General features: G+C 39.4%; 1 long non-coding RNA gene across 3 annotated transcripts; it reads right to left on the bottom strand.

Moving 5' to 3' along the window:
• Positions 1-5,317: 5,317 nt before the first annotated feature.
• On the bottom strand, positions 5,318-19,911 carry LOC139674429 (uncharacterized). Of its 3 annotated transcripts, XR_011698288.1 has the most exons (4): positions 19,719-19,911; positions 15,108-15,223; positions 8,744-8,804; positions 5,318-7,902 (listed from the first exon to the last, which is right to left on the bottom strand). It is a non-coding gene; the product is annotated as an uncharacterized lncRNA (long non-coding RNA). The 3 variants fall into 3 exon arrangements; XR_011698289.1 differs by lacking the exon at positions 15,108-15,223; XR_011698290.1 differs by lacking the exons at positions 8,744-8,804; positions 15,108-15,223.
• Positions 19,912-24,599: the final 4,688 nt, after the last annotated feature.

Here is a 24,599-nt window from a genome sequence, read left to right as displayed (position 1 = left end):
TATCATTGCACTTCACAGCATCTGAGGTTTCACACTCACAGAATTATTTTTTCCGCCCTGTAGGCTTGCTTACACACTTGGAAAACAGAAGAGTGAACAAGCAAATAAGGAGATACTTCTCCCCTGGGTTTTCTGTAGAAACATGGTCTTGTATAATGTATTACAAACTGAGATTTGCAAGCTTAGTCTTAGCATGGATTCCTACACCACAGGCTTCAGGTGTGCAGGATGTGGGTCAGGGCTGGTGCTCACATCTGGAGACCTCTGATCTCTGCTGCTCTAAATTTTGCTCAGGACATCATGACTCAAGTGGAGGACAACCAGACTTCTAGACAAATGTGTGGGGTTTCAGGTTTACTCTTGAAAATTAATGTAATGAGCTTAGAATAATAATAACAAAAATATAGTTAGACCAAGAACGTGCTGTGTTCTATTTAAATTCAAAGTAATGCGAGATCTGGGCCAAGGGCAACCTATGAGAAATGATAGAACAACACAGGTTTAAAAATGCAGGACACTAATTACAGCCAGAAAAAACATTACCCAAGTTTTCTTATATTAATAGGTATTAACTGTACATGTGAAGAGCAAGTTCTCTGCTGTTTTACCTAGCCTAAAATATTGATTTCTCATTCCTAATTTTTCTCATTTTAATTTTGTACCAAGTTTCTTTCATATGAATTGCAAATAGTGTCTTGAATGTCTTAGCTTCACATTTTAAGTTCTATTTCATCTACAGTTTAGTAAGCAATAAAGTTCTTTGTGTTTTTTTTGTTCAATGTTTAAGTCTTGCAAAGTAACCAGTCAAAGTAGCATGTCAAAAAGAAAAGGGAATTAATCCCGTAATTTCTTATATTTAGTGCCAAAATAACACTAAAGTAATAGATGATACAGCATTTATCTTCACTGAAATTCAACAAAACCCTCAAGGTAATCTCATTGACTTTAAAATAACAAAACAACCTGAACAAAATGGAAAAAAAAGCCCATAATGAATAAACAAACAAACAAAGAAACAAAAAATCTAAGATCTAAGATCTGAAGTATTCTAACACAATTAACAGTGAAATAGAATCTCAGCAGAAGTAAGTGATCAATTCACCAGGAGTCTTGCCAGCCACATCCGGAAAGATCTGCCCAGTGCCATCACCCCTAACACCTCTGAAAGCCCTGTCAAACAGATGTCCTTTGCAGCATGCCCAGAAGGTCACCAAATTCAGTGCGCTTTGGCACAAGCTATGAAAGAGCTTGTTCCAGAGGCTGAAGCCATCTCAGATGATGCCCTGCCAGTCACCTTTAAAAAAATAACTAGAGGGATCCAGCCACAGTGGCCCTGCTGACTGCAGCTGCTGCTGTCTGGCCCAGAGAAAGAGGTGATTCCTCATTCATTCCCACTGACTTCTGAAAACCACAGGGTCACACAGTTCTATTCAGCAAAACTCATGCTTCTAAACATAAATTAAAAGTGCTGACAAACATCAACTGAGCTCCTATAGATAGTCAATAAAACTATATATAACAATTTAAAAGAGACCCCCTTTCTGATGGCTGTTTTCATTAACATCAGTCAATTTACCTGCATGCATTACAGCAGGTAAATTCATTCTTCTATGCAGAAGTGTTATTAGGCAACCCAAAGTGTCTTTTGTCTATTTATAAAGGCTTTATCTGATTAATTATATTTAATGCAGGTTTTGTTATGCTTTTTTCTGGAAGTTTGCATGTAGGGATCAAGATGTTCTCCAAGCTATAATAACAGTTTGCAACTACAAATGTCTTCAAATTCAATTATGAATGCAAGCCTTGGCTTAGAACAACACTGGAGCATTTGCCTAAGTCCCCCAAGAAAGCAAACTTTCACCTTTTGGCATCTAGAAGCAGCTTTCACACGGCTTGAGCAGTCCTTAGCTGTTGTAAACCTTGACCTATGCACATGTGTTATGGGTTTAGGTAGACCTAAATTTAGGCTTTGATTTGCAAATCAGGCCTCAGATTATCAGCTGACTTGAGCTGGGTTTGGCCAGGTGACACTGACTCTACTGGCCAACGGTGTTCCTTACCATATCCTGATGTCACAGCAGGTATAAAAACAGGTGTAGGAGGGACTTTAGTTAGTGCCCTTCATGGCTGGGTGCTGAGCAGACCTTCTATCACTATGCTGGATGTGTTAGGCCTTACCACCATTTTACAACTGTTTGGTTCAGGAATTAAATATTTTTTTGTCATTAGTTTTTTTTCTCCTCTCTTGCTGGCTATACTTTGGGAGGGGTTTGTTGGGGTGTTTTTGTGGGCTGAGGTGGCGGAGGTCTGTGTTGTTGGTGGGCAGCTTGGTGGTTGTTGTTGCTGTTGTTTTTCCACATTTGTATATATATGTGTTATGTCCTATTCTGTTTTTATTTTTCTCTCTTCTATGCAAAATACAAAAGCTTGCTATTTTAAGTGTTAGTTCTAGATATTTTTCCCTCAGGGTTGTGCAGTGGCTCTCCCTCTGTGCGTGCCCTTGGCATTTTGCCAGCTCAACTAACACAATGTGGTGATGGAAAGGGAAAACTATGTAATTGTGCTGGTCCAGGGAAACTGACATGCAGAAGGAGGAGTCTGGAGAGCTGGGGAGGATTGAAAGAAGAATGAAGGGGGTGATGTTGTTGGCCAACATTTAGGCATCATCCTGCTGCTTGCTACTAAATAGTCTGTGAAAATGGGGGAAGCAAGACCAGTCGTTACCCACTACATCATAAATTACTACATTACCCAAACTGGAGACTAGCCATGTTATTCTTCTTCATTGCTCTGCCTTATTTATTCTTGCCAGTGGAAAGTAAAGGCTGAAGTATAACACTTATACCTTTAAATACAATATTCCTCTTGGCAAACTATAAAAACATTCATTTTCCAATTGCAGTATTAGAATGAAGGATCGCTAGAAGCCTTTCCAATAGGAGTTCAGTAACAACCAATGTAATCCATAACATCTTGCTACATTTTCACACAATCTTAGCCAAAGTTAATTGTTTCTTGGAGGAAAAGGGCAGCTGAAACGAGCTGTGAAGCAGCTACTTGTAGGTGTTTCCATTACTACCAATTACAAAACTTGTGTGCCTGCAGTGCCTGTGATCCACCTGAAGAATTTACCCAGGATTGCTCCAGTTTCCTGGTGCAAACTGGGCTACCCAAATGTCAAATCAAATATTATAATAGCTATCAAAAAAGCTGTGGCTACAACTGCAAGAGCTCAGGAGACAAAAAAGCTGTTATTCCTAGGAAAATGAAACCTTTTAATCAGTTCTTTTGTCCCAAAGGAAGATGTGACACCGTGAACAGACTGTGCTGAAGCAGGTGTGCTGACAGGATATGTGGCCCTGTGGGGGAACCACACTGCAACAGTCTGTTCCTGAGGGTCAGCATCACATGGAAAGGACCTGTCCTGGATCAGTTCATGAACAGCAGCCCACACAAAGGACACACTTTGGAGAAATTTGTATATCCCATGGGAGGGACCCCACAACCAGAACAGGGAAAGAGTATGAGAAGGAAGGAGTGGCAGAGACTGCAACTTGCTTTTCCAGTTCACCTTGTAGAGAGCAGTTAGAAGAGTTGGGAGTGAAATTGAGCCTGGAAGGAATGTGGGTTTAGACTTGTTCTTATTTCTTATCATGCTACTCTGTTTAAATGGTAATAAATTAAATTAATCTTCCTCAAGGTGAGATTGTTTTGCCCATGATGGTACTTCCTGAGTGATACCACTGTCTTTCTCTTGAACTTTTTTTGTATTTTCCTCCCCCATTCTGTTGATGGAGGGGGAGTGAAAGTGTGGTTTGGTGGGCAACTGGCAACCAGCCAAGGTCAACCCACCGTAACCGTCACAGAATCATAGAATCGATTGGGTTGGAAAAGACCTCCGAGATCATCAAGTCCAACCCTTGGTCCAGCTCTAGTCCATTTACTAGATCATGGCACTCAGCGACACGTCCAATCTGTGTTTAAAAATCTCTAGGGATGGTGAATCCACCACCTCTCTGGGCAGCCCATTCCAATGCCTGATTACTCTCTCTGTAAAGAATTTTTTTCTGATATCCAACTTAAATTTCCCCTGGCAGAGCTTAAGCCCGTGCCCCCTTGTCCTATTGTTGAGTGCCTGTGAGAAGAGACCAACCCCCACCTGGCTATAACTTCCCTTCAGGTAGTTATAGACAGTGATGAGGTCACCTCTGAGCCTCCTCTTCTCCAGGCTAAACAACCCCAGCTCCCTCAGCCTCTCCTCATAGGGCTTGTGCTCCAGTCCCCTTCACCAGCCTTGCTCTTCTCTGGACCCGCTCTAGCACCTCAATATCCTTTCTGAACTGAGGGGCCCAGAACTGAACACAGTACTCAAGGTGTGGCCTCACCAATGCAGAGGACAGGAAAGGATCACTTCCCTGGTCCTGCTGGTCATGCTATTTTTGATACAGGACAGGATCCCATTGGCCTTCTTGGCCACCTGGGCACACTGTTGGCTCATGTTGAGCTTCCTGTCAATTAGTACTCCAAGGTCCCTTTCTGCCTGGCTGCTCTCCAGCCACTCTGTGCCCAGCCTGTAGCGCTGCAGGGGGTTGTTGTGGCCAAAGTGCAGGACCCGGCACTTGGCCTTGTTGAACTTCATCCCATTGGAATCAGCCCATCTCTCAAGTCTATCCAGATCCCTCTGCAGAGCCTTCCTGCCCTCCAGCAGGTCAACACTCCCTCCTAGCTTGGTGGGAGGGATGATGGACTCAATCCCCTCATCTAAATCATCAATAAAGATGTTAAACAGGACTCGACCCAACACAGACCCCTGGGGAACACCACTGGTGACTGGCCGCCAGCTGGATGCAGCTCCATTCACCAGCACTCTCTGGGCCCGACCCTCCAGCCAGCTCTTAATCCAGGAGAGGGTACACTTGTCCAGGCCATGGGCTACCAGCTTTTCCAGGAGTATATTATGGGAGACAGTGTCAAAGGCCTTGCTGAAATCCAGATAGACCACATGCACAGCCTTTCCCTCATCCACCAGGTGGGTCACCTGATCGTAAAAAGAGATCAGGTTGGTCAGACAGGACCTGCCCCTCCTAAACCCATGCTGGCTGGGTCTAATCCCTTGTCTACCCTGAAGGTGCTGTGTGATTGCACTCAGGATGAATTGCTCCATAACCCTGCCAGGCACGGAGGTCAGGCTGACAGGCCTGTAGTTGCCAGGGTCCTGCTTGCAGCCCTTTTTGTGGATTGGGGTGACATTGGCCAACCTCCAATCATCTGGGACCTCCCCAGAGAGCCAGTACTGTTGGAAGATGATGGAGAGCAGTTTGGCAAGATAAGAGTAATTATTATTATTATGAATTTTAATTATGCCCCTGAACACTCAGAGAAACACAGATCGCATCCTAACACCACCAACTTAAGGCATTTGTTATGCAGCACTCACAGACTAAATCAATGGGACTGGGTGTTGTCTATTAACCTAGGGCAGCATCCTGCTTCTGCACTTCAGTGAGAAACAACGAGTCATGAGAGGAGCCATATATTATACACAGTAGAATGAATTATTAAGCTTAAGGAACATGTCATGTGGTAGACAAATGCTGGTCAACTATGCTTCAAAAAGGTCCCCAAAATGCAGAAACTCCAAGACATACTCTTAATTTAAATGCATTGGTAGGATAATTAATTATTTCCAGTTCCCTTCTGTTTTGCTGGTTGTCTTTTAGTTTTCCACAGTCCTCAAGACTGTGTTAAAACCAGATCATATATCACAACCTTCTTTTCCTTTACAAACTGATGGAAAGAAAATCAGCTGGGAAGGAAATTCATTATTCAAGAAAAAAACCCAGACATCAGCATACCCTGATCTCACTTGTGCCATTCCCTCTCAGGCTAAAATTTGTTTTTTCCTATCTTCATTGTCAGCAGGGGCTGATTTCTATGCTGGAGGGTTTCCCCTTCCTTGTGAAGCTTGATGCTCTCTTTTTCCAGCTTCTGGCATAATTATATTTAGAATTTGCAAAAGGGACTTCCAAATTAGTTTTAAAATTTTGTCTCATTGTGAATCCTTGGAAACGTACCTCTACTTGCCATAAGAAGTGTTCAGATACATCCACTACAGCCCACAAAGATGGAGGGAAATATTTGAACACACTGGGTAGCTAAGATCCTACCGGCAATCCAACAGCATCCATAGAGGAGGTACCCAAGCTCATATATGTATGGTTCCCAGGTGGCTTTTATAGTTCTAAGGTAGATAAACCTCTTGAATAACATGATTATGATGTTACATAAGTGAAGGTGTTAAATAGCCAGAATAGTTCTACTCAAAAGACCATTTTATCATCAAGTTGGTTCTTGATCCAAACTTCATTTGCTATCCTTCTGTAAATCTTTAGCATGATGGAACATAAGCAGTGATAGGATTAACATCCCTCATCTGTTATGACAAAAATCTGCATGTCCTGTAAAATGCTTTTCTGCATTGGATTTGGTGTTTTAACAGAATATAGTCCAGAAAATACAAGACCAACTGCAAGTACAATGTCTTGAACAATATCACATACTCCTACTCTTTCCCTAAAAGCAATTCCTCAAAATATGGTATTAACAATATAATATTATTAATCAGGAAAACATTCCTTTTTGCACAGTTCACATGCGGAAATGTGATGTACTATTTGCATGTATACATGCATACGTCTGAACACACACATATAAATAATTACATGCTTCATTACATTGTCTGCTGTTCTCTCAATTTCCCTTTTAATTTGCATCAGTTTATTTTTAAAGACTGAGCTCTTTGCAGTAATATTCTGGGTCTGAGTCCATCAGATTGAGAGATTAAAACAAGATTGAGACAAAAATGTTGCCCAAGCAATGTCTTTGTTGTACCTGTGCAATTAGCAATTGAAATGATTGACATCAACATACTACCACACTCCAGTGTCACAATCATTACATTATCATGGCTAGGCTTTGCTAACAAAGATTTGGGAAGGACTTGATCCACGTTTGCTGCAGGCGTGCTGGTGGCTAAAAAGGCTGACACGGGAGGGGCAAGTCCAGTCACAAAAGGCACAGCAGAAAGTCTCCTTAGGTGATATTGATGAGGAACGGTTCTTTCTGTATTATCTTTTCTCCATAAGATTGATTCTGCATGTGTTCTCAAAGGAAGCAGCAGCATTATAAATGGGGTGTCTCCATGAATCCAAATTGGAGGCCAGAGTGGACCATTGGTGGCAGTCAATATGGCCAAGGCTGAGTTAATGTTTCAGGGAGTCCTTGTATCTCCTCTTTGGGGCTTCTCTCTTGCGGCAGCCGGTGGTGAGTTCACCATAGAGCACAATCTTCGGAAGGTGGTGATCCTCCATCCTGGAGGCATGCCCTGCCCAGCACAGCTGCATTCTCATCAGCATGGCCTCAATACTGGTGACCTCTGCCTGTTCAAGAACAGACACATTAGTCACGTAATCAGACCAGTGGATGTTTAGGATTGTATGGAGGCAGCAGTGATGGAAGCGTTCGAGGAGCCGCAGCTGGTGGCAGTAATGACCCATGATTCAGACCCATATAAAAGAGTAGACAGTACAATGGCTCTGTAGATCTAATCTTTGCACTTTTATTCAGTTGTTTCTTGGACCAGACTCTTTTATGGAGTTTTCTGAAACCTCTGTATGCCTTTGCTAACCTGTTGTCTATCTCTTTGTCATTCTTACCATCCAAGGAAATTATGCTTCCCAGGTACGTGAACTGCTGGACTGACTTAAACTCTGATTCACCTTTGGTGATGTGGGGATGATGGAAGGCTTCCTGAGGTGCAGGTTGATAGAGAACTTCTGTCTTCTTCAAGCTGACTTCCAGTCCAAAAAGGTCAGCAGCCTCTGCAAAGCAGGATGTTTAGCGCTGCAGAGCATTAACAGAGCTGTTAGATTAGTGCTCTTTTACAAACATATGAAATATAAATTTACATCTTGGAAGTCTAGTGAGAGTGTTTTGCTGACCTAAGGAACACATGACCGACCAAGTCAAAGAGCAGAAGACAGAGCAAGGCTGTAAAAGACAATGCTTTCTGGGAGACCATCTCTCAGCCAATTGAATACACTACCAGATTTAAGCAACCAGCAGGATTATACTTTGTCACGTCTAACATTAAGCCTACTTAATACTCTTCCTTCTCAAAGCAGATATTACAGCAAAAACCTTTAAGAAAGTAGACTGCTTAAATATTTAATCTTTCATGTGTTTTGCATATAGCAATAGTAAATTCTTCAAGTTCCAGTATGAACTTTGTCACTTTAATTTTAAAAAAGTACTTTGTACTAGACATGTTTGCTTTAATCACACTTTCAACTCTTTGGGGAAGTCAGTTGAAGCATGAAATGACATTTAATTTTGATAGGGATCAAAGAGGAAAAAAATCAGTGACAAAACCACTGTTTATCGCCTATTACCTATAGCAAGGTACAAACTGTTACTTTCATCGTGAGATTTTTGCAAAGACAAATATTTATTTGATGTTATTTTAATAAAGATAGGAAAAACTGTTTCTAATAATGTAAGTACAAATACTTAGTATTTTATTAAAAAAATAGGATAAAGTTTATTCTGACTATCCTAAGTGTGCGAAAGTTTGACTATATGTGATTGTATATATTATATACATATAGTTAAATACAAATACATGTATATGTCAATATATGGATAGACCTGTAGAGTTTGAAATTGAAGAGACCTGTTTACTTACTCAGTCCATAACTTCCAAAAAGTAATTAACCATAGACCTTCCTGCAGATTTCTTAGAATGTCTGTGAGGGATTACAAAAAGAAAAAAATGAAAAAAAAAAAAAAGAAAAAAGAAAAGATAGAAAAGAGGATCAAAATAGTTCTGAGAACCTAGCAACTTCTCTCAAGTAGCCCAGTTGATATCTTTCAGGATACTACAGAAGGAAGGGACGTAGTCTGAAAACATTTGATAAAGATGACCATTGAGAGACACCCAGAAGTGTTCTAAGTTTGAATCTTTCACTATTAGCAATGTCTCACAACCTGATGTTGAAATCTTGATCCAGAGTCAAATAAAACTTTCAAAAGTTTGTTGAATTTGTAGTTTCACAAAGAAATGAGACACCCATCAGGCACTTCAGTTCCAGATTGTGATCCAGAGACCAGAAGACATTACTGGTAGCTAATTTTGGTCCAGAATAAAATAATTCACAACAGAAAAATAAAAAATCCTTTTTACAGTGAGTGGTTTTGGAACAAATCACTACCTCTTTGTCAAAGCCCTAGTATTGTATTAAAGATGGAAAAATCCATCAGGAACCACAGTAATCTTTATTAAAAATTACAGTAGATAAAAAGTAATGTAATTTTTGTACATGAAAGTTTCTTTCAAAGTGTCTTCTGAAGAGTTGGGTCTCCATGGTTTGTTGTTGTTTGGGTTTTTTTTAAAAATAATAGGATTGCTAGATGTATCTTACTGATATTTTCACCTAAGACAGTAAAGATTGGAAAAAAAGATATTTTTCCAGGGCACACTCAATCTTCTAACAATCTCATAGAGGAAAGTGTTCAATGCTAGAAGAATAGTTCTAAGAGTACAATCAAAATCATCGATCAGCTTGGAATTAACAATAGGGATGATTATCTGGCACTACAGATCTATAGAGATTTTGTTGCTTTCCATTTGTCCTAGTTCAGCAGGAGGGACCAGCTAACCCTGTGTGGGGGTGATCAAAGCTGTGTATTCTACCCCCTCTATTCATTCCCCAAGGTCAATGGGCCATTAGCAGCAGCTGCCCAGGGAGCCATTATCACTTCACACCCAGCCTGAGGGGGGCGGAGCTGCTAATGGGCCATCAACAGCTCAACACCCCCTGGCTCCCAGAGTTAATCACCCATTGTGTGAGTCCCCACCCAGGGGGAGGGACTGAGAGCTCCCTGAGGGTACATAAGTGGTGGGTAAGAAGACCTCGGGAACCTCTTGTCGGATCCAGAGCAGCAGCAGGACCTTGACAAGGAGGAGATCCCTGCTCTTGCCCAGACCACAGCCCTCGCCTGCACCAACAGGTTTTTCTTTTCCTTTTGCTCTGGACTTGGGGGAACCACAGGGGTCTCAGCACAAGGGCAAACAAACCCCCTTGGGTTTGCGCCCCAGGACACTGGGTTATACTGCTGGGGTTTTGTGAGTTGAAAGCAATTTCCCTTGTGTGTCAGTGTTGTTATTGTAATATTATTATTAAATTTTAGGTCTGACTTATAATCTCTCTCGTGGTGAGTTCATTTCCCCTGCTGGTTCACCTTTAAACCAGCACACCATTATTTTTAAGAATTTATGGGGATTTTCTGACGATGAATAAAGCATCACCTCTGTAAACACACTTTAAGCTAACAGTTGTGAAAGCTCATGAAGCAAAAATTGAAACTTGAATTTCACATGCCTGCATGAAAGAACTGTCTTGCATGTACGTGTGTTCAGAACTTCTTTTCAATCTTCTTTATACTTTCCCCCTCCCCCCCCCAACTTCTTCAAATTCATATCTCTTCTCTTCCAACATTTTTAACAAATTAAAGTCCTTTTCCCCTCAGATCAAAGCTGTAACTTTTCATGATGTTTCTCTCTAAGGCTTGCTGGGAGTCTTGATGAGTTAAATTAATATTTGGATGTAAAATTTAGCCACACTGTTTTTATTTACAATTAATTATTCATTGATAATGCACAATGAACACAGGCAGATAACTTTCTTTCATTCTAGTGTTCTGAAATGAAGGAGATTGAAAAATGAACAACAGAAAATACTTAAATCACAAAGTTGGAGATACAGATGTGTGACAGCAAGAATAAAATATTTATATTCCACTTAAGAAACATTTAACCATTCATTCATCCTGAGACTAGAGGCTAGTGCTTAAAGCACTTAACTACATTATAGGAGGGAATAGTTCAGATCCACTCGAGCAGAGGCAGAACTATTTGGGGCTCTCTCATCACCAGAAGTGCTCAGGGCCCTCCCACAGGAGGGCCATCAAGCATGCCAGAGAGTTGAAGCACAGCCTTTTGCAGACTAGTTCTTTATTTTCACAGCTTTGACTTTTTAGAGAAAAATTATTTCTACAGCTAATTTGGAATTTGATTCAAACCAAAACAGTTCTTACTTTACTTTTGTTTGGGACAAAGAAGGTTAAATTTGACCTTTTCACAGGTCTTTTCACAGCTTATTTTCACTTTTAATACACATCCATCCAAACCAGCCAATGATGAGAAGGCAGTGTTTGTGAGATTTGTTCTTAATAAATCATCATCATCAATACGTAATGTCCCCGTAGCCACCACCTATAGCATAAGGTTACCAGACTGCAAGGACAGCTTTGCAAAGACAGATGCAGCTTCTCGTGGCTGTTGCAGGCAGCAGCCTGAAGACACAGCACGGCTTTGACTCCACCATGTGGCCTCACACTGACACATACGGATCGTCGGCAGATTAAACTCTGAAAACCACTGCGCTAATTGCACTTCCCTCATTTAAGTCAAAGAAAACATAGTAATTCACTGAAATACTGTATTACAGTTTTATGTGAACATCAGCTACGAAGAATGACAAATTTTATATCAATAGCCAAGCTATCAACATTTTTTTGCTGAAGATATGTTTCTGCTTCCATTATGGTCTCTGCAGAAAAAAATTTGTGGTGTGTTACAATTATTTTTCCATCTTTAGGTCAGGTCTTCCCAATTTCTTTACCTTCTTCAGATTATAGTTTAATTTTGTTTTTATCTTTTTTCTCCAGGTTTCAGTTTGATACTTCAAAGTAAAGTCCTGGTTCCCCACGTAAAATTACCCGACTGGTCAAATATGACCAACAAGAAATCAATTGGACCAATTCTGCCCTAGTCAACAGCTACCTCTGCCTTCACTGGGAGATGGAGATTAAAGGCTACAGACGACACAGCAAGAAGCGATGAGTGGAAGAGGGGTGAGATGGTGAGAGCTACAAACACAAGAAGAAAGTAGGATAATAAGGAGCCCATCTCATATGCCTGATCTGCACAGGAAAAAAAAGTATTTGTATGCAGACTTAGTGCGATGACATACTGAAACTCACACATATAGCATGAGTCAGAACAAAACTGGAATGCTGGATGGATAAAGGCTTTTCAGGAAGATCAGTCAGGTAAGAAGAGTGGGGCAAGTATACTCCATGCAGAGGAGTGGCTCAGATGCTGAATTCTATGGGACGAGTGGCATGACTGTTCATAGTCAATGAGTAAAAATCATCTGATCTGGGAGATCAACAAACAGAACATCTTGGTAGGCCTCTGCTACAGATCACCAAATCAGGAATCAGAAGGGGCCAATTTTTTTTTAGTGCTCATGGGAGCCTCTAATCACATGGATATTTTGTTGGGTACAAGTAATATTGAATATTTCTAGTGTATGCTGGTGACAGTTTTTCATCTTAGATGGTAGCCAGGCTAATTAAAGCAGAATGATTATAAACAAGCAACCAGGATGTCACAATCAGTGGTCATTCTGGCTGCAATGACTATCCATGAGATGGTGAAGTAGTCCTGGCTGGAAGACCCTGAGGATTGCAAGACGAGTATTAGAATAAACATCTTGGGGTTCCAAGAAGCTTCAGGGCCCACATAGGCAGGATCCTGTCAGTATCAAATTGGCAAAAGTCCAAGGAGAGTTGGTTGATGCTCAAGGACAATTTATTCCCTTAAAGCATAAAATAAAAATCCATCTCAATATGCAGGAAATCAAGCAGATGAGTCAGGAGATGAGGTTGCCTCAGCCGGAACCTCATGTTTCATGAATTCAAATCCAAAAAGAGGAAATAGAGACAACAGTAACAAAAGAGACAGAAAAGGCTGACTGAGTGAAAAACCTCTGCCACAGACTTTTCTGGCAAGGGCTGTTCTTTAAGAGAGGCTTATATATCTACCAGCAGGATTTCTTCGATATACCTTCAAAGCTGGTCAGCAAGTCCCTAAAGTATGCCCTCCTGTCATAGCAAGAAAATTCTTTCAGCTGTGGAGAAAACCTTCTCAAAACCATGAGTGATCTGCAAACTTGTTTTTCTCAAGAGAAATGCTAATTTTATCTGCAGTCATACAGCAAATGGCTATGAAATGAATGCCTAAGGATTTAGTGTGTTTTTGTATATTTTTAGAACCACATAAGTTGCATAGGTTCTTCTAGGTTGCTCTCATCCTAAAGTCAGTTACTAAAGCTCTTTCCCACAAAATTGTAAGCTTTCTCATGTCCTGCCAAGACCATGGTGTTTGTGAGAAGCCACCTGTAGATAGAAAGAAGACAAAACATAAGAAGACCTAGAGGTCCTGGAAGATCTCCAAGGGGCAGTCCTGAAGACCCCATGGGTGGAGCACAGAGGGAAATGAAGATCATGGTTGGTTGTTAATATCTCATATGTAAATTACTAGAGAAGTTATAAAAGTTGTAACATTCCTGGTCACGGGGTCACAGACCTTCTGGTGTGCACCTTGGAAGCTTCTAATAAAGGTAACCTGTATATCTTTCTCCCTCAAAACTGTTTTTGAGTGTCTATTTTCACAGTAATAGGCAACAAAACTAGGGTAACTATGATTACTAAACTAGGAAGAACATATCAGTTGGCAATTTGCTTTGTTAGAGTTCATGGAAGTTATGGAATGCCACCTTGAAGATTTTATGAAAGTGAAAAGGCCTGGGTCCATATACAGACTTTCATAGCAAATTTAGCTTCTTTTTATGGTGAGGGGGTGGGTTGGGTTTTAGAGTAAAACCCCAATCCTAACTTTACAAGCCAGCACAAAAATAATTGTTGCTATAGGCCCTGACGAACAGTTTTAGCAGCACGATGCTTTGTATGTATGGGAAGACTTAGTCATAAAACTCAGATGTCATGAGCTTAATAAAGTCAAGGGTCTTCTGTTTATTTGAGCTTTAACATCATCAATACTACATTGAGTATTCAGCCATTCCAAAGCAAATCAATTTCAAGCTAATGCCTGACTATAAGAGATTTTTGTTTTCATGTTTTAAAACTATGAAGAATATTTTCCTTCTTTATTATGTAGGAAGATGCGTTCCCTCTATTTAATTTTTTTTGCCCCTCAATTTGTGCCATATTTGTACTTTGAACATGTGTCCAATCATATGGAGCCAATGCTTCAAATCAGACATTTTAAATTTTGAATGGATTACTTTTTGTAATATCCCAAACCTATTAGAAAGCAAAAATGAAGTTTGTAACTAGAAAATTCTTCTTCTTACTTTGCTCAAATATTGACTTATTGAGGAAAATAGTATATGCAGTTAAAAAAAGAGAGTACCAAACAGTACTGGAGGTTTTTTCTTTTTCTTTCTTGTAGAACATACTTAATTTTATTACTTTCACTTGTGGTTGTAATTTTAATATGGACAGCTAGTTTAACTATTAAACCCAAGTTATACCAAGACCAACTGAACATACAATTGGGAAAAAGTGAAAGCAAGTACATAATTTAATAATAGACACCGACAAAGAGAACAACATTTTGGGTCCTTATTTTAACTGTTCACAGAAAACTCATCAGCACTGCTTTCAGCAAAGACCACATGGTATCAGAGATCCCTAACTGTAAGAATATTGTTCCTCTGCTTTAGTTTTAATTTAGCCACTTATAATAAAATCATCTCAGCATTTGGGTCTTGGGATGTTTTCCAGACTGTTGCTCAAAGCTCTTTTTTGCCTGGTTAATTAGAGCTTGGTCCAGAACAGGGAGAAGGAGAGGAGGAGACCAGCACTGCCCTCCAGGACAACTAGCAGCACCAGCTGTCACACAAGCTGCTGGCTCTTGGCTCTCCAATTGCTCATGCAGAAGGAGTGCTTTGTTTTCCTTCCCTGCTCTTCTCAACAGGGTAATGCGATCAATTAGTTTTCTTCCCTGCCATGATGAACCTTCAGCCTGTGCTACCACCTGCTTTGGTTCTTCAACACTTATCCTGCTCACAGCACATCAAGTCCATTGTGCTGCTACCCCAAGTTGGGCTGAGGGCCTGGATTCATGGCAATTCCATGCATAAAAACAAGGTTTGCTATGGAAACTCCAGATGACTTACTTGTGCATTTCTTAAGTCGAGTCCTCTGAATTCAGCTTAATGCCCCATTACAAGCCACTTCCAACCAGCACCTCCACCACTTCTAACCAAGCACTGCAGGCAGGCAAAGAAGTGTTCTATTTGCAAAACAATGAAACAAAATAGAAGTTCTACAAACCAAATCTAAGAAGGAAAAAACTCGGTTAGAGTAGAAAATATAAAGAACAACCTGGCTAGTCATTTTAACCATGCTGTTAATGGAATGGCAATGCAGGCTAATGCTTGCAGTTTGTGACAAAAAAGAATAACTTAACAGAGAATTGCTCTTCCATAATAATTTTGAAAAAACAGCAAACTAGAAATATATTTCCCTGTAGAGCTGTATCAAACATTTGTGCTTTTAGAGCTTTGCTCATGTCAAACAATACAGAACAGCCTTCCTAAGTTCCCCTTGATTCAGAAAAGCATGCTGTGCAGACTGGACTTAACACAAAAAATTAATGATATCATTGCAATTAATAAAACATTCAATAAAATCAAAATGGGCAATTGCTACAATTTAGTATAACCATTCTAATGTTCCTGCATTTATTCAGTTCCTTTGGTATGGGATTCTGTGAGAATTTTAATGATGTAGACCATGGTAATCAAATAGACAAGCATAGAAAAATGACATGTTTCTATAAGCAGTCGCTTTGCCATTCTAAGAAGACTTCCTGTCTGTAGTAAAGTCAGGTCTGCAGATTGAAAATCTATTGAAAACACTCTTTTTAGAGTTTCTAATTCCCGTTTGAGTGAATGTTAGTGTTTATCTCAACAGAAGAAACTTACTGATACAGTTTAACTTGGAAGATAAGTATTTCAGTGCAGTAACGCACATCATAAATAAAAGTACGTGGTTTTCTCTTTTACCCTCAATACCATTGACAAAACCACTTGGAGATCTGGGAATTTATCTGGTTCGTGAAAAGCTAAAATTTCCCTCTGGTGCATTCATGAAAAGAATATTTCTTTCTAACAGGGTAATCATCTTGAGTTTCTGCAAAATCTACTTTTCTGCATTCCTTTCTGTATCAAGTCACTAATGTTATTTCAATGCTTATATGCTGCAAATGAGCCCAGTGATAGATGCCTGATTGTTTCTGGTGCCTAATGCTCACCCTGGATGGTATCATGGCATTGGGAATGATGCCAAACAGAATTACCAGAAGGAAGAAGTCAGGTCTGGGACAGGAGGACGTAGCAGCAAGGCTCAGAGCACCACAGGTAAACACACAGTTGGCAGCCAGGCCAAGGGAGAAAGCCCCCAGCAGTCTCTCTGGCCAGCAGAGTTGGGTTCATCTCACCCTTAGCTCTTCAGGAGGCCAAGTGAGTGCCTGCAGCTCAGATTAATGGCTATAAACTTGAATTGCCCCAGGCAGCTGACAAGCACCAGTTCAAAGGAGAGAAGCTCCAACCTTTCTCGACTACTGTGCATATTCCTTTGGCTTGCTGAGGGCTGGCTAGAGCATTCCTTCTTTACCTTGGCCCTGTCTGTGCATATGCTGCTGAATACTGTCCCTTCTGTTACATTTTTCCATAAACAAATATGACTTGGAAGCCTGGATTCAAATTTGCTCTTCTATACACTTGTAGCCAAGAAGAGGGCATAACCAGGAAGCCATATATCGGAAAAATAACACTTTCATGCCCAGATAAAATGGGCAAGACCAGTTCTCACCTGCGTAAAAACAAATAAAAGTGATCAGGAGCCTCCTCTAGGGCTCCTATGTTTCTGAGACACAGCCAAGAATCTGAGCCAGAGTTTAAGATATAGCAACCTGCAGTTATGTTTAGCTAATAAAGTTTTGTTCTTTTTTTTACAACTATTGCACAGAAGGATGTGCTAATGATGTAGGTCATGAAGAAGGAATAAGGGACACTGTCAATTCCCTAGAAGTGCTGGACACAGAAAACTACTGTATATAAAGACCTCATTTGTCTAAAATTTTACTTAAATCATCACAAAAAGCAAAGTATGTGATCAGAAGGCTTACTCATTAAACTGCTGAAGAAGATCAAGTTGCCAGTATGACCACTAGCAATTACCTTGGCTTCAGATCAGTAGACAACCTCTGTATTTATCTGATCACCAGCAACATTTAGTGAAGCAAACCAAATTCCATGAAAAATATCCCTGTAAATAGGGGTTAGATCCTATTCGTACTACACCAGTGGAGCTTGCTAGCAAATTCAGTGGAAGCAGGAAGAAATTTGCCAGATGCCATGGTTAGAACACTTGTCTTTCATTTGTCTGCAATCGAAGTGGCTTAAAAATATGCTATCCTGCCTTGGATAGCTTATTTTTCTTGTGTAACTTTTTAATAATGCAGTATAGGCACTAGTAGCGTATTTTTCCTGCCACAGTTATATTTTGTTTCCATTACAGAATAAGCTTGTGAACTTTGAGAGCAGTAATTTGGTGTGTTTACCTACCATAGTACATTTAATATGCTCTAATCTCTCTCCAAAAGAACTATATCTTTTAGAGGTTGTGATCTCACTGAGTGGAGGCTTTATGAAGTGTCTTCAGACAAGACCTCCTAAGTGTCCTATCACAATGAAGATAGGTCAGTGCCAATAAGATATTTCCTTAAAATATACTTTAGCTTGAAGGCTAAAAACTATAAAAATGTTGGAATAATACTAACAACTTTCAAAAGAGGTCTGCATCTGATTAAAAAAAATGTAAAACAAGGTTGTATCATGTAGGTAGCTTTGAACCTCAGGCTTTTTATTGAAAAAACTCCAGATATTTAAAGACAACATGATCTATAATGTCTGCACAAGTGCATGAATTACTTTAATGTATTTAACAGAAGGGCAATTTAAGGGGAATTGGGTTTGAGTACTCCTCCTCTATTAGAGCCCAGCATGAAGTTTAACTTTTATCCAATGCCCAATTTGTTTTAATGCTGAATGATTCATGATACAGTACAATTTCATGTCAGGAAAGCAGAACCCTTGTTTATTACTGTGACTAGATAATTTAGCTAAAGGATAATTTGAGTGGGTTTGTTTTTTGTTGTTTCAGGGTTTTTCCCTGATGTCCTAAATGAAAATCTGATATCAATAATTTGAATCTAGGAAGTATTTAATTTTAAATACTGAGAACTAATGCATAAACTAGTTATCTTTGTGCATTACAGGGTGCTTAGGATATTTAAAGCTTTCTTTGCAAACTGGATTTTTACATATTTGTGTATGTATTTTTACATATTAAAAAAATCTATATGTTACCCCTGGTTTCAGAGTTTTTCACAGAGTCTAATTATGCAGAGCAAGAACCGTCTTTATAGAAAAGAAGCTGTTTCTTAGTTGCTAGCTGCTGCATCCTAGATCCCCAGCTCTACACTGTTGTCAACCACATTCTAGATACTGGCTTGGAATAAAATGTTTTCCATAAGCCTATTTTCATATTTAATTGTAGTAGTTATATAGCAAAAGTGACTTAGCTGTAAGGGCGTCTTTCTAGTTGTAGCATTCATATTCTCAGGATAAGTTGTAGCAAGTAGTTTTAGGCTGACTTTCATGATTTAAAGGACCTCACCTTGCTGCATGTGCACAAATAACTTTTTAATAACCTCTAGGTCAAGAGGTTAGTTATGCAAAACAGGAATTTGTAAAAATGTTACAGTGAAATGCTACTCCATAGTTGGAAAAAACACCTAAGCTTGCCAGTCTTCCCAGTCCAGAAGGCTAAATACAATGGATTGAAATTTGCCTTGAGTACATAGCTGTCTGAACAAAGCCAGATAGACAACTTAAAATGGAAAGGGATAGATACACTCAAAAGGTGATTCCTTCTATTTGCATTTTTAGCAGAAACCTGGACTTTAGGAAGCTAAAACTGGATCAGAGTCATCTCATTAAAAAGTAGATGACAGGACTGGAATTATGTAGTCACAACTTCAATCTACCTAAAAATTTACTCTCTCTTTCTGTCTACAAAAATACAGACTCAAAGAATATTCTATGTTGAAAGGGACCCACAAGGATCATCAAGCCCAATTCTTAAGTGAATGGCCCTTGCAGGGGTGTGAACCCATGATCTTGGTATTAATACCACCAAGTTTTAAGCAACTGAGCTAATCCCTGTTTATATAATTGGTAATTTTTAATGGGATGTCCTTGGAAAATAGATTATACTCTTTTCTTATTAGCATCTAGACTGTTACAGAAGCTGCTTTTCTTCCCCGAGCTAGACAAATAAGTCTACAGCATTTTATTACCTGCACACAGGTTTGTATTCTGAAGCATATGAAGTACAAGGCAGAACTATTCATGCTTCAAGTTATGTATTTTTTTTGCACAGAGGCCTTTTTTGAAAAATATAGACCAAACCTGGAAGTTGAGACAGGGGCAGGAAGATGTGAAACTGAACACAAGAGGAAACATTCGCTACATTCACACAGAGATGAAGACATGGCCAGGAGAACAAATTTTCTTACTGCCTATTGTTCAGTCAGTAGAAGACACTGGAAGCCATCAGATGGGAGGCAGGTTTTTCTATAGATGTCAAGTGCAACATGCTAACCAAAATGTTCCCAAAGACTTGCTCTCCCATTTCCCAAGCTACACCTGCCTACCCACCTTCATATGCTTCATCTGCTGGTGTGGACAACCTCTCCAGATGAAGATCATCCTGGTACCTTTCCAAGGAAAACCCTTCCATTGGCTGTAAAGGCTGATGCATTAACAATCTGTTTCTGAGACTTCTCAAACTGCTCCCAAGATCAGCCAGCACAGTAAAATCTCATATGAAGAGGTTAAGTTACAGGCAGTGTTCTTGCATTTCTCATTGCTGACTGAGGAGTAGTTAATATGTAACTATTTCTGGAAGAATCAGAAGAAAACTCGGGTAATATTTTCTCTCAACACCATGCATAAACAGGTCGATCTCGAAGTACTTTGGTAAAGCAAAGTACCATCATTCCTTGCTTACTCAAACCATGACAGACATTTCAATCTAGCTTTCTGCAGTACTTGCAGAATGCACTTTGTGTGCAGGTTCAAAGCCATCACCAGATTGTTATTTTGCATATACACAGGTGTTTTTTTCTGGAAATGGAAACTCTTTGTTCACCTGCTAAAGGATGAAGAAAAATAACAGAGGGTCATTTCCTTTTGCATAACGTTGACAAAGATTTTTTAATCAAAATTTTTTTCAGCAAAAAAGACTTCTATAATTTCCTTCCAGTATAAGTTCTAGTATACAAACCTCAAAAGATATTTGCTCCTTCTGCTTAAGGTGTTTCTGTGCATGCAGCAGTTAACTCAAAGATGAATTAGCCCCATGCAAATCCTGAAAATTTGCAAGTTTATTTTTGTTCTAAACTGATTCTCTATCTATGCAGAACTGATGTTCAGAGGAATTGCATAGCAAAAGCACAGAACTACACAGTCTTCACTATGATTAGGTCAATTGTTACATGTTGGAAGTTCTTTCAGGAGACATTGCTGAGGACAGAGGCCATTGCTTCATGCTTGTCTTGAAGTCAGCTGTTTTGCTGGGATTGCTGTTGGGGAGATGCCAATTTCTCTGGCTGAAGTAATGTGGGAATTGAACTAGCAGTAAAAGAGATGTCTGGGAACTATTTCTGAAGGATATTTTCATACCAATAAGGAACACACATTAAGCCTATCCCTCCTCTGGCCTTTGAAATAAGTGACATGAGGTAGGCTTTGCTGACATGTGTCTCTGAGTCTAATGCATTGACATTTTCTTGTGGGAAGTGATTTCCAGACTGTATCAATGCACTTGAACCACAGTTCAAGGTTCAATGGCTGGATGGCTGCTGATCGGCCTGGATCAAAAGTGTGGTGGCAAATCTGCCAATAATTAACTGTATGGGTGATTGTGTCACTGGTTTGTCCTTTGGCTTGCTGTTCACCGGTACCAAATTAGCCCAGGAGAACTGGGCGGAACAATGCCCTATGGAAACCAAAGTAAGTCTGAGAAGTCTATCAAGCTTGTGTTACACACTCAACACATGGGGTTTCACATCGGGTACAACATGCAAAGTAAATTAAGGTTCTTTGTGAAGAGTCAGAACCATCATTTAACTCTACCATAGTATTTATCTTTCTCCTAGTCTGAAATGTGTTTGTCTCCTTGGAAACAGATATTCTACTTCATTTTTGATCTAAAGGGAATACAGAAGAGATGTTACTTAGAGGAGAATCAAAACACACATTACATTTTGATCAGGTCATCTCCTAAAGTGACACAATTTTCATTCCATTTCTTCAGCATCAACTCCAAAGCTAAAGTACAAGTGCACACAAGTGGACACAAGTCAGTCATCTACTAAATAAAAACCCCGTATATTTCACATATTCAGAACCCTCTTTGACTATTGTCCTGTTCCTGGAGCTGGTTATCCACTGCTGATGGCTTCAGATGAGAGTGTGAGTTTTCTACCAGTATGTAATAGAAGAATGGATTAGGAATGTACAAGTCATTCATGGTCAGAAGTCTACAATGTTTTATACAGTACTCAAAAGCAGACCACTCTGTCTGCAAAACCTAGCCTGAAACACCTTCTGTCATTGCTGAGAAATTCCCTGAGCAAGTAAACTCTTAGAACAACTCCCTCTTTTCTCAGTGTTTGCTAATAGTCATTTGAATGCAAAGTGACTATTCAGTTCAACCATGTTTACAATTCTTATGATTTTTTATTTATGAACATTCATACAAACAGGCTTTTTGTTCACAAAAATGCTTGCTGAAGGACTATTTTTCATATGAATACCTGCACTCAGAAGGAAACAAGGATATTCACTCAGAGTAAAAATAATTGCTACCTCTTGTTATTTGTTGATTCTTACTCACATATTCTAAAAAAGACTATCATGCATTTTACAAAACAATATTTGGAAATTAGATGGCCAGTCACATACTGAAACCAAAATGCTGGTGGATTCTGGCACTCCTGCTGAGGATGAATAATATCTCTTGCACAGTTCTGTTGACTTCAGTAGGACAATTCCAAATAAAGAATTACTCCGCCAGGTAAAGGCACAGAATCTAGCCCAAACCAGAAAATAGTTATAGACTGCATGCAAAAAGCAGGGACTCAAGCTCTGTGGCACAGAGGGGATCAGAGATTTTTGGTGTTTTTTTGGTCGGTTTTTGGGTTTTGTGTTTTTTTTCCCCCCAGAATGTCAGTCTCATTTTCCAAGGAGTTTCTATGCAACAGCAAAGCTTTGTAGTTACAGAACATTTGTCCGCCATAAATAACACCACAAGATCTGTTATCTATCCATTTTTTTTCCCCAAGGGACAACAATTTTTAAAATACCAATGTCATCTTCTGCCATACTTAAAGTTTATATGAAACTAAAAACATTAAGCAAAGGACATGAGTGAATAAATGACCGAATCTGATATGTAACCTTTTGGAAAATCTCATTTTATGGTGAAAAGATTCCGGGGTCTGATGCTTTAGGGTGTCTGCAACCTCTTACTTACTTCAGCATTCATTTACTACATAACATCCCCACTGCAAAGGCTTCAGACTCCTTCTTCCTACAGACCAATTGCTTATATATTAAAAAAACCCCCCATAGTATTACGGAAACTTCCATTTTGCTGTTTTGAAATATTTTTCATTTTATAATTTGAAGATATGTAAATCAAATTTTATTTCCCATCTTATTCTTCTGGAACTGGAGAAGCAGATTATAAACTCCTTTTTTTAGTGTCTGCCTCCCTGTCCCATAACCTTCAGGTCCTTCTGCAGCCTCACTTTCCAATCCTATTCACCTCTAGCTGGTCCTTCTTATGACTAGCAGGCAGACAGTGACCACACAGGAAGAGCCTACATCTACACATTACTACAGTTCAGGAATTTTTGTTCTGTCTTCTCTCCCCATATAGATTTCCTATCATTCCTTTCTAGAGGCTTTTTCTAGAGCCTCACTCGGTGGAGTGAGTTACTTCACAGCACACTCCCTGCTCTTACTCCCAGCTGAGCATGCCTGTGCTCCCTGTCCTGCAACTCTTCTATATCCTGCCTGTGACTTGGGGAGACCCAGGACAGTCTGATGAAGGTACCTTATATTAGGATATACCCTGGGAAGATGTGCATAAGATGATGATATACTTCCAACACAGTTAGTCAAAAAGTATAGAAAATTAGAAACAGTTTGAGTTTTGCTGATTCCTCTAACAATTGTAAAATGTTATCAGTTTTAAAAGCTATGCTTTGTCACATTCTCCACATGACTATGATTAAATGGATGGACATGCCTGTGTTTGATACAGAAGATTAAGTTTAATTATTGGTTTGTGATAATAAGAACATTGCAGGGTGGGGAGGCACATGATATGTGCAAGTATGGTGCTAAAATTCAGCCTTCAGAAAGCATAACTTTAGCCCCCTGCAGTTGCCAGATAACACTTTTGAAGTTGTTGAGATATTAAAAGGGTGGCAGTTTATTATGAAGCCATTCATATTTTGTCAGACCACTAACAAGATTTGTGTTATCTGCACCATGCAACAGGAAGGCTGCTGCAGAATCCATAATAACTTCTTACTATGCATGCCAAATTGTTGGTGCAATTGGCAAAGAGAGGAAAGGAATCAGAAGATTATATTAGTAACAGCCTACATGAGTTGAAAGCCATTACCCAGCCCTCTTTAGACTATTCCTTGATTAAATTCATACTACATTGTTAACCCACCAAATATTCAAAGTATCACAAACTCCAATATTATACTAAATTCTTGGAATTAATAGAAGACAAGATACATGTACTTCTGATTCCAAATGTGAAATTGTGATTTTTCATGTGTTTAGCACACTTTGATCTACATATATTAACAATTCCATTTATATTTAAACATTTAACCATTAACAATTCCTTGCATGACAATATAAATATATTAAAAAGTACAGAACATATGTATGCTTTTATCTGTCTATACCTACACATGCCCTGGTCTATATAGTCTCATCTCAACAATAACTGTTTCAAGTCATTCTTCTCTTGTTCCTTTCTCTCCAGTATAGCTCCTGAAAGATGTCATTTGTCAACAACTTCCACTGTCTTCAATTATGATTCAAAGTGTTAAGTGCATCACAGTGAGACCCTTCCTAATGTGATAATATATCAACAGGAAGGCAATATAATGATAGTCAGAGAAATTGAAACTTAACTCTAAATAGCACTGATAAGCCAATGCTAAAATTATTTAACTCTTTTTGGAACAAGGACCTTGTGAAGTTAAAATGCTGACAATGAGCACTATGAGTAGAAAGGCACTTAGAGAAATGTTGTGTTTCTTGTACAACTTGTGCTTTCAAAGTGCTATCTTTTAGGATTTAAAAAGCTATGCTAAATATGACTTAGGATACTCAGCACTTTGCAAAGTTTATCTCATAGAATGGAAGTTAAAAACTTCCTATGCTAACTTTCCCAGTTTAATGACACAAAATGAGCTAAGCAAGACAGGAAGGCAGGCATGG

The sequence above is a fragment of the Pithys albifrons genome, chromosome 7 (assembly GCF_047495875.1).
Source record: "Pithys albifrons albifrons isolate INPA30051 chromosome 7, PitAlb_v1, whole genome shotgun sequence".
NCBI lineage: Eukaryota > Metazoa > Chordata > Aves > Passeriformes > Thamnophilidae > Pithys > Pithys albifrons.
Note: the sequence above shows the minus strand (reverse complement) of the source record. Positions and strands in the feature narration are given on the sequence as shown.